We start from the raw sequence: 11,526 nt of genomic DNA on the forward strand, positions 1-11,526 counted from the left end.
GAAAACCTGGCTAGAAGAAAAACACACATAAACCCTACGAAGAAGTAAGAAAATTTATATATATATATATATTTATATATATATATATATATATATATATATATATATATATATATATATATATATTTAAATGTATGCATTTCTATCAACTTGCATATCTTTCTAGGGCTGGGCAGGTTTTGAAGTAGCATAAAGTGACGAATGAAGTGTTGTTGAAAGGGCTTGAAGGTTAGGCATGCTATTTAGCAGAAGGGTTGTGCGGAGTGGCTGCATATTGAAAAGAGTCAAGAATAAGTGTTTTGGACCCCATTTGAACATCACACTCAGTGTTTTTTCTTGAAGCAGCTTGGTTTTCTTCTTGTTTCTGGGTGAGCCTGTTTTGGGAGAAATTGCATTAATGTTAATGAGTGGATTCCTTTAAGGCAGCGGTCCCCAATCTTTTTGGGTCTAAAGACTGGCAACAGTTGCAGCCCTAGCGGCAGGGGAGAGGGAGAGGGATGGTTACAACATGTGTAACCTAATCCTGTGCATGCACAAATAAAGTTTTGCTTGTTCGCTCACTTGTACGGCCCAGTTTCCAACAAGCCATAGATGGTACTGGTCCACAGTCCGGTGGGTCAGGGACCCCTGCTTTAAGCAATAGCAGCCTTTCCTCACCCTCAAACCTGAGCTTCTTAAATATTTTTCAGGCTCGTTCACATAGAAGACATAAACATAACTTCTATCTATAACCCTTTAAAGCAGCCATGCCATGTCTTTTCCTAATGGGTTGCATGGCAGATGTTCTTCCAAGAAGAAATGCAATTATTTTAAGAAGATGCCTTGCAGGAACACTCCCATATACCCTGAAGTGTACCTTTGTGGGATGGAAGCTAAAGCATTGCACAAGGTATGTTTGCAGGGCAGGGTCCCCCAAAAAATCAAAATGGTGACTTGCGACTGAAACTTTACATGATTTTTTTTTTTTTTTAGATATTTCATCCAGAGATCATCAGCTTGACCATTTCCACCATATAGTACCCTCTGGACCAGGGGTCTCCAACTTTGGCAACTTTAAGACTTGTGGACTTCAACTCCCTGAATTCCTCAGTCAGCAAAACTGGCTGAGGAATTCTGGAGTTGAAGTCCACAAATCTTAAAGCTGCCAAAGTTGGAGACCCCTGCTCTGGACAACTCTGACTGCTCAGCCTTATGAATGGTAGAATTTTAGAAGGACTCTTGAAAGTCACCTAGTTCAGCTTCCCACTTTTTTATTTTCTAAGAGGATACTGTGATACTCCTACCCAACATCATATTTAATTATACATGGGACCATAAGTTTTTTTTTTATGGGGCGGCGGGGGAGGTTGGTTGTCCGAAGCTCCTGAGAGTTGCTGAAGCGATCTCCAACTGCTGGGGAACCAGGCTCATCAGGATGACTTCCTATAAAATTAAATTTTGTGACCGGAGAAATCTCACTCCAGTTATTGAACATCTTATGATAGCCTAAGACATATTCCCACAATATATATTCTACATCTACAGCAGGCTGTTCTACTCTCAAACAATTACCTTTGTAACTTTTAGGAAATGCCCTCTTGTGTTTAAAAGTTATCCCTTTTCCAGCAATTTTGATTCATTAGTACTAATCAGGTACTCCAAGGCAAAAGGAAATAAGTACTTTTTAATTTTTTAAAAAATTTATTCATATCCTTCCTTTCTCCTTATGTAAGCACTCGAGGCACATTACAGCAAATAATGCAAAATAAAATAATATTATCAGTACAGTTAAAATCAAAATCACTACCATCAAAATCAATCCACGGTTAAAAATTTGTCAGAAGAGATGCATTTGAACCTAAAAGCTGATTGACATACACAAGTGGGTGAAGTGTATCGAAAATCGACATTTTTACAGCAGATGCACAACGATATTTTAATAATCATAAGGAAAAACTAAATGTCTGAATGTTTGGTCGCCTCTTTTTTTTTTTTTTTTTTTAAAGTCCTGCACATTGTGTACTAGAATATAGGGGGGGGGGGGAATCATTAAGATAAAAAAAATTTTGTATCATTAAAATAAACAATCATCCTGATATACAAAGCCCAAATTTTGCCTTGTGCTTGAAGAACCTATCAGGGTACTTTTAGCAAAGAAGATATCATACGTTTTTGATACTTGTGATGCCCTTTAAATGCTCTCATCTACAGTATGTAAAAATGCATGAAAGCTGATCTTGCATCATAATAAAGAGTTGTAATACGTTATGCTATATTATCCCATGAAAAGATTTTGTTTTCTATACATATAAAGCCTCCTTTCCATAACTGAAGAACTACATAATAAGCCTCTTATTTTTTGTAGCCTAAGGGGCTTTTTGGGGAAATATATATAGCAGGGCAACTCTCCAAACTCTCCAAACCTGATTAAACCAGAACAAATTTGATGTGGTGGGAGGAGCCAGCCAAAGAAAGGTTACATTTGAAAGTAGACCAAATCCAGCCAGGATCTGCAATTAAAAAGAAATCCAGAAAAATGCCCCCTGTGGATGAGGCAATGGAGAAGGACCTCAGAATCCTGATTCCTGCTCTATTCTGAGCTACCCTCCCTTCTAGTCCTGTGACCCATAAAAGAGTATATGTAAGCTTTCCTGTGCTTCTCAGGGCGCACGCATGCATATATAACACGAAGGGAAGGTAGAAACACAAAAATGCAAAATGCACAGCAGAGACAACACATGATTGCTTATTTGTACCCTATGACTATCATTAAGAGTTGTACCTTATGATTCTTGATGAATGTATCTTGCTTTTTAAGTACACTGAGAGCATAGGCACCAAAGACAAATTCCTTGTGTGTCCAATCACACTTGGCCAATACAGAATTCTATTCTATTCTACTTGGTCAGACAGAAGCAAATAGAGACACCTCCTGTGGCTACTGCTGATAACATGAACAGAAATAATTCAAGAAGCCAGGTTATCGTGCATTCCTTAATATGCATATTAATATGCAATATTAATTGCATAATATTATGTCATCATTAATAGACTGGTGGTAAAACTATTAGATAATACATGAAATTACACTGCTCAGTCATTTCCATATGGACAGGATGTAAATAATGCAAGAGTCTACAACCCCTTTCAAGCAACCACTGGCTTTGCTCCAACTTTCAATATAAGGATAATTTTTTGGCACTAGGTGACACCCAATAACTATCAGGATTTTGAGGTAGGGAGCACTATGAAAAAATGCACAGACAGCCTTGCAGATACTACAAAAACATCAGTTTGGTCCAGAATGGCAGGATGGAGTGAGAAAGAAACTAAAGATCACTCTGCTCTTTGGTGTGAGAAGAAAGAGAGAAAACCTGTCAGGCGTTCAAGAGTCTCTGTATATATATATATATATATATATATATATATATATATATATGTATGTATGTATGTATGTATGTATATATACATACATACATACATACATACTAGAACAGAGGTCTGCAACCTTAAACACTTAAAGAGCCATTTGGATCCGTTTCCCACAGAAAAGAAAACACCAGGAGCCACAAAACCCTTCCCGTGCCTGATTATTTCTTGAGCGGCCACAAAACTGGCATATGTAGTTTGAATTAAATGTTCTATTTTCTTCTGAAAATTTTCTTTTCTTGGATTTATCCATGGTTGACTTACTGGGGATTGAAAAGCTCAATAAATCATGTGCCGGCAGGTTTCGCACATTGGCAGTTGTGATGCATATTTTGAGTGACAGGGAGCCACAGCAGAGGGGTGTAAGAGCCACATGCGGCTCCAGAGCCACAGGTTGCTGACCCCTGTCCTAGAATAACAGAATCCCAGCAATTCTTGTGGTGTCTATTTCCTGACCTGGCCTACCTCAAAGAGCTGACAAGCATCCTTCCCAGCCACCTTATGAAGGAAGGACCCAACACTGGAGTCTGCTAATCCCTGCCTTGTTGCCTTGATGGAATGAGGGCAAGCAACCATAACAAGCTGGCTACGGTAAGGAGAGCAGGAAAGCTGCTTCTCTAGAAAGCTTCTTCTGTCGTGGAAAGACGAGAGGAAGCCCAGTAACCTACTATCTGAGGGCATCTGGCAGAAAGAGACAATCCCTCTGAGACAAATTTCTATCAGCAGGAAGTTCTCTCTTTACAGCTTCAGAGGAAGTGCCATGAACCATTACTCCAGCATTTTTCTGGAGCAGGAATTTCTCTGCCAATTCCACCAACTTTTTTTTTTTTAAATTTGATTCATATGCCGCCCTTCTCCGGAGACTCAGGGCAGCTTACAGTGCGTTAAGCAATAGCCTTCATACTTTTGTATATTTATACAAAGTCAGCTTATTGCCCCCACAAACTGGGTCCTCAATTTACCTACCTTAGAAAGGATGGAAGGCTGAGTCAACCTTGAGCCTGGTGAGATTCGATCTTACTTTAATTGCAGACAGCTGGTGTTAAATTACAGTGCTTTTGTCTGTTGAGCTAAACCAGGCTCCTTTATCATCCATTCTTCCTTTGTAGGTATCGTTCCACCTTTGAGCATATAAAAATCTCACTGCAGTTATCATATATACAAACCGAGTTCCATAAGCTGTTTCCATTCGTTTGTCCATTAAGAAAAGTGTCTCTTCTTTCCATTGTACATTCAGTTTAAATTCTTCTGCATTAAAATATATACTTATCCCAGTATTTTCTACCTTCATTACATGACCACCAAAGATGAATAGCGTACCCTTAACATATTACATTTCCAATTAGTATTTGAAATTCCCTTATATTTTTGACAATATAGCTGGTGTCATGTACCAACCACACAGCATTTATAAAAATTCTCTTTAAGATTATAATTCAATGTAAATTTCTTCCACACATCCTTCCATTAGTCCAATTGTATATTATATCCATTTTTTTGCCTATTTTAACATGCAATTTTTAATTTGTTCATCCTCTGTTTTCATTTTCAATAAAAAATCATGCATTTTAGCAATATGGTCGTTTGTACAAAGCTCTACATCAAATTCAGTCTTACCCTTTTCAGATTGATAGTTCTTCTTATCCTACTTAAATCTTTCCATTAGCTGAGTTTAAGGAAATCAATGGCATGTAAAATATCCTGGCTCCAAATTTTCTCTTGTTTTTAAGCTAAACTCTCCTTAGGAGAAATTCAGCATATCAGGATATGTTAACCATTTTGTTTAACTATTATTTCTCTTCTGGGGGGAAAAGGGCTTCTTAGGGTGACAACTATAAAGAGATTTAGGAGTCACTTTTGTCTTATAACTACTACAAATTCTCAATATGGCGGATCTAATAAAATGATTTTTGAAATATACATTCACTTTAAGTTAGTAGTATCACAGATATAGTGCTATCCAAATCTTAAATTATGTCCTTCCCAATCCAATAACCTCCTATTTCTTAAAGTCACCCACTCTTTCATCCTAACTAACCAAGAAGCTGCAAAATACAATTTTAAATTTGGTAATCCTGACCTTCCTTTCTCTTTAACATCCTGAAAGAGTTTGTATTTAAACTGTATCAGTTTCTTGCCTTGCCAAACAAATTTAGAAATATCTTTTTACAGTTGCTTAAAAGGTACATATGGTCTGAAATAGGAATAATATTCTAATATTCATTTTAATCACAGAAGTTCTTCCTAACAATGACAGTTGTATTTTTTCCATCTCTCCATGTCTTTTTTTAACTTTATTCCATAACTTGACCTAGTTATTTTGAGACAACATGCACTTCATATAAAACTAACACCAAAATATTTAACATTTTCTCAATTTTAAAACCTGATCTCTACATCAAAACTTCTTAATGTTGTAGTCACATTTTTACCAATATCTTGGTTTCTTTATTTATTATTCTGAAAGTCTGCAAGTGCACCAAAAACATTCATTTTTTTAATAAAAAAATCCCTTTCAGAGGGTCTTGAAAGATCACAACTAAATTGTCAGCAAAAGCTCTCTATTTAAAGGTTTCTTCTTTAATTTTTAGACCCATTGTCTTTTCATCTTGTCTAATATCTCTGTTCAAAGCTTTAAAAACTAAAATAAACAACAATGGAGATAGAAGGGCCAATCTTGTCTTGTCCACTTCTGAATATCACATGTTAAAGTCAAATCACCATTGACTATAATTTGAGTCTTTTGGGATGTATATATCAATTTGATTCGATAAAAAAAAATTCTCACCAATGACCGAAGTCCTTATCTTCCAGAACTTTAGACAAGAAGAAGCAGTTCAAATTGCAAAAACTTTCTCAGCATCTAAAAAAACCCCCACACACATTGTTTTTCATGATGTTGTTGCAAATATTCTATTACACTTCTGACTTTATCTTTTAACTGTCTTTTCAATAAATTTATTTTCTGAGTGTAATAAATAAATAAGTAAATAAACAAACAAATAAGTAAAACCTCTCTCCGAAATCCTGTTGATTGATTGATTGAACATTTACTCATAGATTTTCTCGAATTCTATCCCCAGCTTATTCTTCCATGCTTTCCAACAATCTACTCATCACCTCTATAATTAAGTCCACCCTGCCATTCTTTTTTTAAATTTTATTTACAGTGTTTATTTATTTATTTATTGTTTGTTTGTTAATAAAAACTATAGGTCATCCATCTTACTTCAAGGTAACTCTTGTCACTCTTTCCTTCTCTTTCTTTCTACCTACAGTACCCCGATGGTATCCTAAATATCTACTGTCCTTAGCTAGAAGAAATGACTTAGTTCCGTGAGCTCATGTTGTAGCAACAATGTCAAGTAGTTCCTTGTGCAATTCTGGAAAATACTTTTCTACCTGAAAGGAAAAGCAAATGCACCAATCTTCTGTAATCATAGAAAGAGATTCACTTAGGATGATGACACCAACATTTCACCATACTTCACTTATTGCTTTTTCGAGTTTCACAGTTGTGATGGAGGTCTTGGAGATTATGATTTATAAGACAACCTTTACGTGACACAGCTGGGACATTCCCCAGTGGGACAATGACATTGCGATACAATGAGCATGCACACATATACAACCTTACAATATTATTCCTTTTCCACAGGCGATGAGAATGGCAACTAGGGCATAGGGGTTTCAGAAAGTTTTCAGAAAGGGTTTTTTTCTTCCAGTTCAATGAAAAACAGACAACTAAACACTTTCCCTGATTACTAACAGTCTACAGTTTTTAAAATTGTACCTTTGGATCAGAGGTGGGTTCTACTTACCTTTACTACCGGTTCGCAACGGGATCGTGTGCGCAAATCGCCGATGATGACATCCGGGGCGGTGGGCGGGGCCTCCCGCTGGTTTTACTACTGGTTCTTGCAAACCGGTCCGAACCGGGGGCAACCCACCTCTGCTTTGGATGCATGAATCTGAAGGTGTTCATCAGATCTGATTCAAATACAGGTAGTCCTCAACTTACACCAGTTCATTTAGTGACTATTCAAAATTACAATGGCATTGAAAAATGTGACTTATGACCATTTTTCAAAATTACGACCTTTGCAGCATCCCCATAATCATGTGATCAAAATTCAGATGCTTGGCAACTGGTTCATATTTATGACCGCTGCTGTGTCCCAAGGTCATGCGATCCCTTTCGCGACCTTCTGACAAACAAAGTCAGTGGGGAAGCCAGATTTACTTAACAACTGGGTTACTAACGTAACAACTTTCACTTAGCAACTGTGGCAAGAAAGGTCATAGAATGGGGCAAAATTTGATTTAACAAATGTCTCACCTAACAACAGAAATTTGGGGCTCAGCTGTGGTCGTAAATTGCAGACTACCTGTAAATCTCATCAGGTCATCATATAAAAAGAAAAAGATGTCAGAGGTTTGATATAGCTGCTTGTGTTATCCAATCAAAAGTTTGTAAGAACTGTATCTGGGAATTAAATGGTACCTACTATTTCTGGACTGTTCTTGCTGTGAACTTTCTACTTTTTCTTTTATCCAATCATAATTATATTGGAATCTTCAGGCTATACTGCACAGAAACACAATAAACCCATTTAACTAGAGCCACTCCTTCTCAACAGACCTTCTTGCACTTCAGAAATTATTGTTCATCATTGCACCACTTACTCAACATGAATTACACCTTCAGTGCTCAAGGCTGCTCACGGTATAATATAATAAGAAGCACAGAAAGTTCAAAACAAAGCTCTTACAATGCAAACAATAAAGTAGTTAACATTTAAAAGCCTGTCTAAAGAGATGTGCTTATTGCTGCTGTACTACAGGGTCAAAAGAAGGGAGCAAATTGCAGTTCCCAAAGAGTTTCTTCCTTTTTGTGACAGTGTTTTCCGGAAGTGTACCTAGACTGGAACCTTATCAATGGGGCATCTGGAACATCCACTGTCAGATGAAATCTTTCTCAGCTCCTTTTTCTGTTCCTGTTCCTACCACTCCAGGGAAGGTAATTTATTGCCTTTTCATTCATCTTACTTTCATATGCTTGCACTCTTGAATGGTAGTGAATACACTGGAGTTTGGCAGCCAATAAATAAAATAAATAAACACAGCAAGAACACAACAAGAACATCTGGATAAACATGGGTCTAGCAGTATCTACCCAACCTTGACTAGGCTCAAGCAACTAAGCAATGTTGAACCTGGTTACTAGTTGGACCAGAAAATCCTAGTCTATAGACTTTATACATTACCCAAACTAGGTAACGTCATTGGTGTTAGATAATGTTGCCTAGTCTGGGTAAGGAAACATCTGCAAGAAAACAACCAAGCTCAAAGAGCACCAAGGACCCCTCACTTGAAGGAGATTTAGTGCTCAGAATGGCATCATTTCATAACAGAGTACAAGGGGGGAAAAGCCAGACACCCAGACCACTCAAAGTTCTGTATCAAGATCTGGGAAGCTATAAAAGAAAGCCTCCTCATCTCTAGGTTCTGAAGAAACTGGCAGATGTGATCTCAGAACCACTGAACCATACCTTTCAAAGATCCTAGAGCACCAGGGAACTACAAGAGGAGTGGAAAAGGGCTGATATAGTCCTTATCTTCAAAAACGGGGAAAAATGGATTCAGGAAACTACAGACCTATCAGCCTGATATCAATATTTGGGAAGATTCTAGAAAAGATAATCAAGCAACAAATCAGCGAACACCTAGAAGCAAACAAACTCATAACCAAAAGCCAACATGGATTTGTCAAAAATAGATCATGCCAGACAAATCTTATTGCATTCTTTGACAAAGTGACCAAATGGGTGGACCAAAGAAATGCTGTGGATATAATTTCCTTGGAGTTCAGTAAGGCATTTGATAAAGTAGATCCCAACCTACCACTTAATAAGATAGAAAAATATGGGTTAGCATCACCACCAGATGGATTTGTAACTGGCTGACCAACCACACTCAATACGTAGTCCTCAATGGCACTGCATCTACACTGAAGGAAGTATGCAGTGGGGTACCCAAAGGCTCTGTCTTAGATCCGATACTCTTCAATATCTTCATCAATGATTTAGATGAGGGGATAGATGATTAGGGGACTGGAGGTTAAATCATATAAAGAACAGTTGCTAGAATTGGGTATGTCTATTCTCTCAGCAAGTGGCAGTACCCAGCCAATCTTTGGCCAGCATCCAGAAACTGAACAGGATGACCCCTGGGTTATATCAGGATGAACAACCTTCAGGACCCCAAAATAGATTGGAAATTGAAAAAAAAAATCCCAGAAATACAGGACTGAAGATTGATAATACAGAAATGATTATTTGTAAAGAAATTTGTATTGACTGGGAATTTAAAGCAGAAAAATATCTTATTTCAATGGGAAAAATTGAAAGGTATGATTTCTACTTTTAAATCACAGAGATTTTAATTGAATTCTGCCAGAAGAAGAAGGAAATTCTAGAAAAATTCAAAGAAGAATTGGAGGACATTCAAATGCAGGTGTTAGGGGAAATTACACAAAAAATCCAACAGGAATCTGAAAGGGATGATATTGAACTAGATGCTACAGGTATAGATTTTTCTACAATTTTGACATGCTTATGGATCAAGTTAAATGCTTAACTTGAAAAATGTGAAAATAGAAGCTCAAACAGAATTAATCAATAAAGCAGATTGAGAAGAAGGCAAAATATGTGGATATCACTATGACAAATATGAATAGTATGCTATTTCAGAATAATTATGTTAAGGCATGTAATGAAGTTTTAAAAGATCTTTTAAAATAGGAGAAAAGACAACTATCATTGTGGGGAGAATTTCTGTGATAAGAATGCAATGCAAAAATACATTTTATAGACAAGAAACAGTGGGCAAACGCAAATGGCTAGTTTATCGTGAGATTATAATTTTGTCAAAAGAAATGTAAAATAAAATCAAGAGAAGAACTGGTAGTAGAGGGATAGATGTCTATCTGGATCCGCTCCAGTCCAGCTTCCGGCCTGGGTACAGCACGGAAACGGCATTGGTCGCGTTGGTGGATGATCTCTGGAGGGCTCGGGATAGGGGTTGTTCCTCTATCCTGGTCCTGTTAGATCTCTCAGCGGCTTTTGATACCATCGATCATGGTATCTTGCTGCACCGGTTGGAGGGATTGGGAGTGGGGGGCACCATTTTGCGGTGGTTCTCCTCCTACCTCTCTGACCGGTCGCAGTCGGTGTTGGCAGGGGGGCAGAGGTCGACCCCGAGGCGCCTCGTTTGTGGGGTGCTGCAAGGGTCGGTCCTCTCGCCCCTTCTGTTCAACATTTCTGTGAAGCCGCTGGGTGAGATCATCTTTGGCTTTGGGGTGGAGTTCCATCAGTACACTGATGATACGCAGCTATACATCTCCACCTCAGGCCATCCCAATGATGCCCTTGAAGTGATGTCCCGGTGCCTGGAGGCCATGCGGATCTGGATGGGGAATAATGTTGTGGCTCCATCCTCTGAGCCTATCTTATCGGAGGAAGAAGGCTCCGAACATGAAGGAGAGGAGACGGCCAGGCCTCCCTCTCCAGGACCCTCCTCTCTGACAATGCCTCAGGTGTCTCCCGAAGGAGAAGAGATTGGCCAGGAGCCAGGTGTTTCCGAGCCGTCGGATAGTGACGAAGAAACATTGTGGTTGGAACCACGCCAGCGTCAGAGAGACAAACGTGGGCAGCAGAAAAGGAGGCATGCCAGAGATTAAGGTGAGTCACTGGACCACACCCCACAGGCTATAAAAGGGAGTGTGGTGGCCATTCGGACTCTGTGACGGACAAAGCTAATCTCTGGCAAGTCACTTTGCACCTTTGGACACAACGCCTATTTGCTGTGGATTTAATTACAAACTGGACTATTCAAACTGTGTGAATTTTTGTCTGTGTTATCGGAGTAAAAGTTCTTGGCAGGCAGCCACGGAGTTGCTGCCAAGTTCCTTATCACTGACGTTGAGTGTTGAGTTTATTTAACCCTCGGCTGGCTGGTTGGGTGCGGGGACAGAACAAATAACAGGCTTCGACTCAACCCTTCCAAGACCGAGTGGCTGTGGCTTCCGGCGTCCCGATATAGCCAGCTGGTGCCAAC

The sequence above is a fragment of the Pantherophis guttatus genome, chromosome 2, assembly GCF_059756535.1.
Source record: "Pantherophis guttatus breed Tessera chromosome 2, ASM5975653v1, whole genome shotgun sequence".
Classification (NCBI taxonomy): Eukaryota; Metazoa; Chordata; class Lepidosauria; order Squamata; family Colubridae; genus Pantherophis; species Pantherophis guttatus.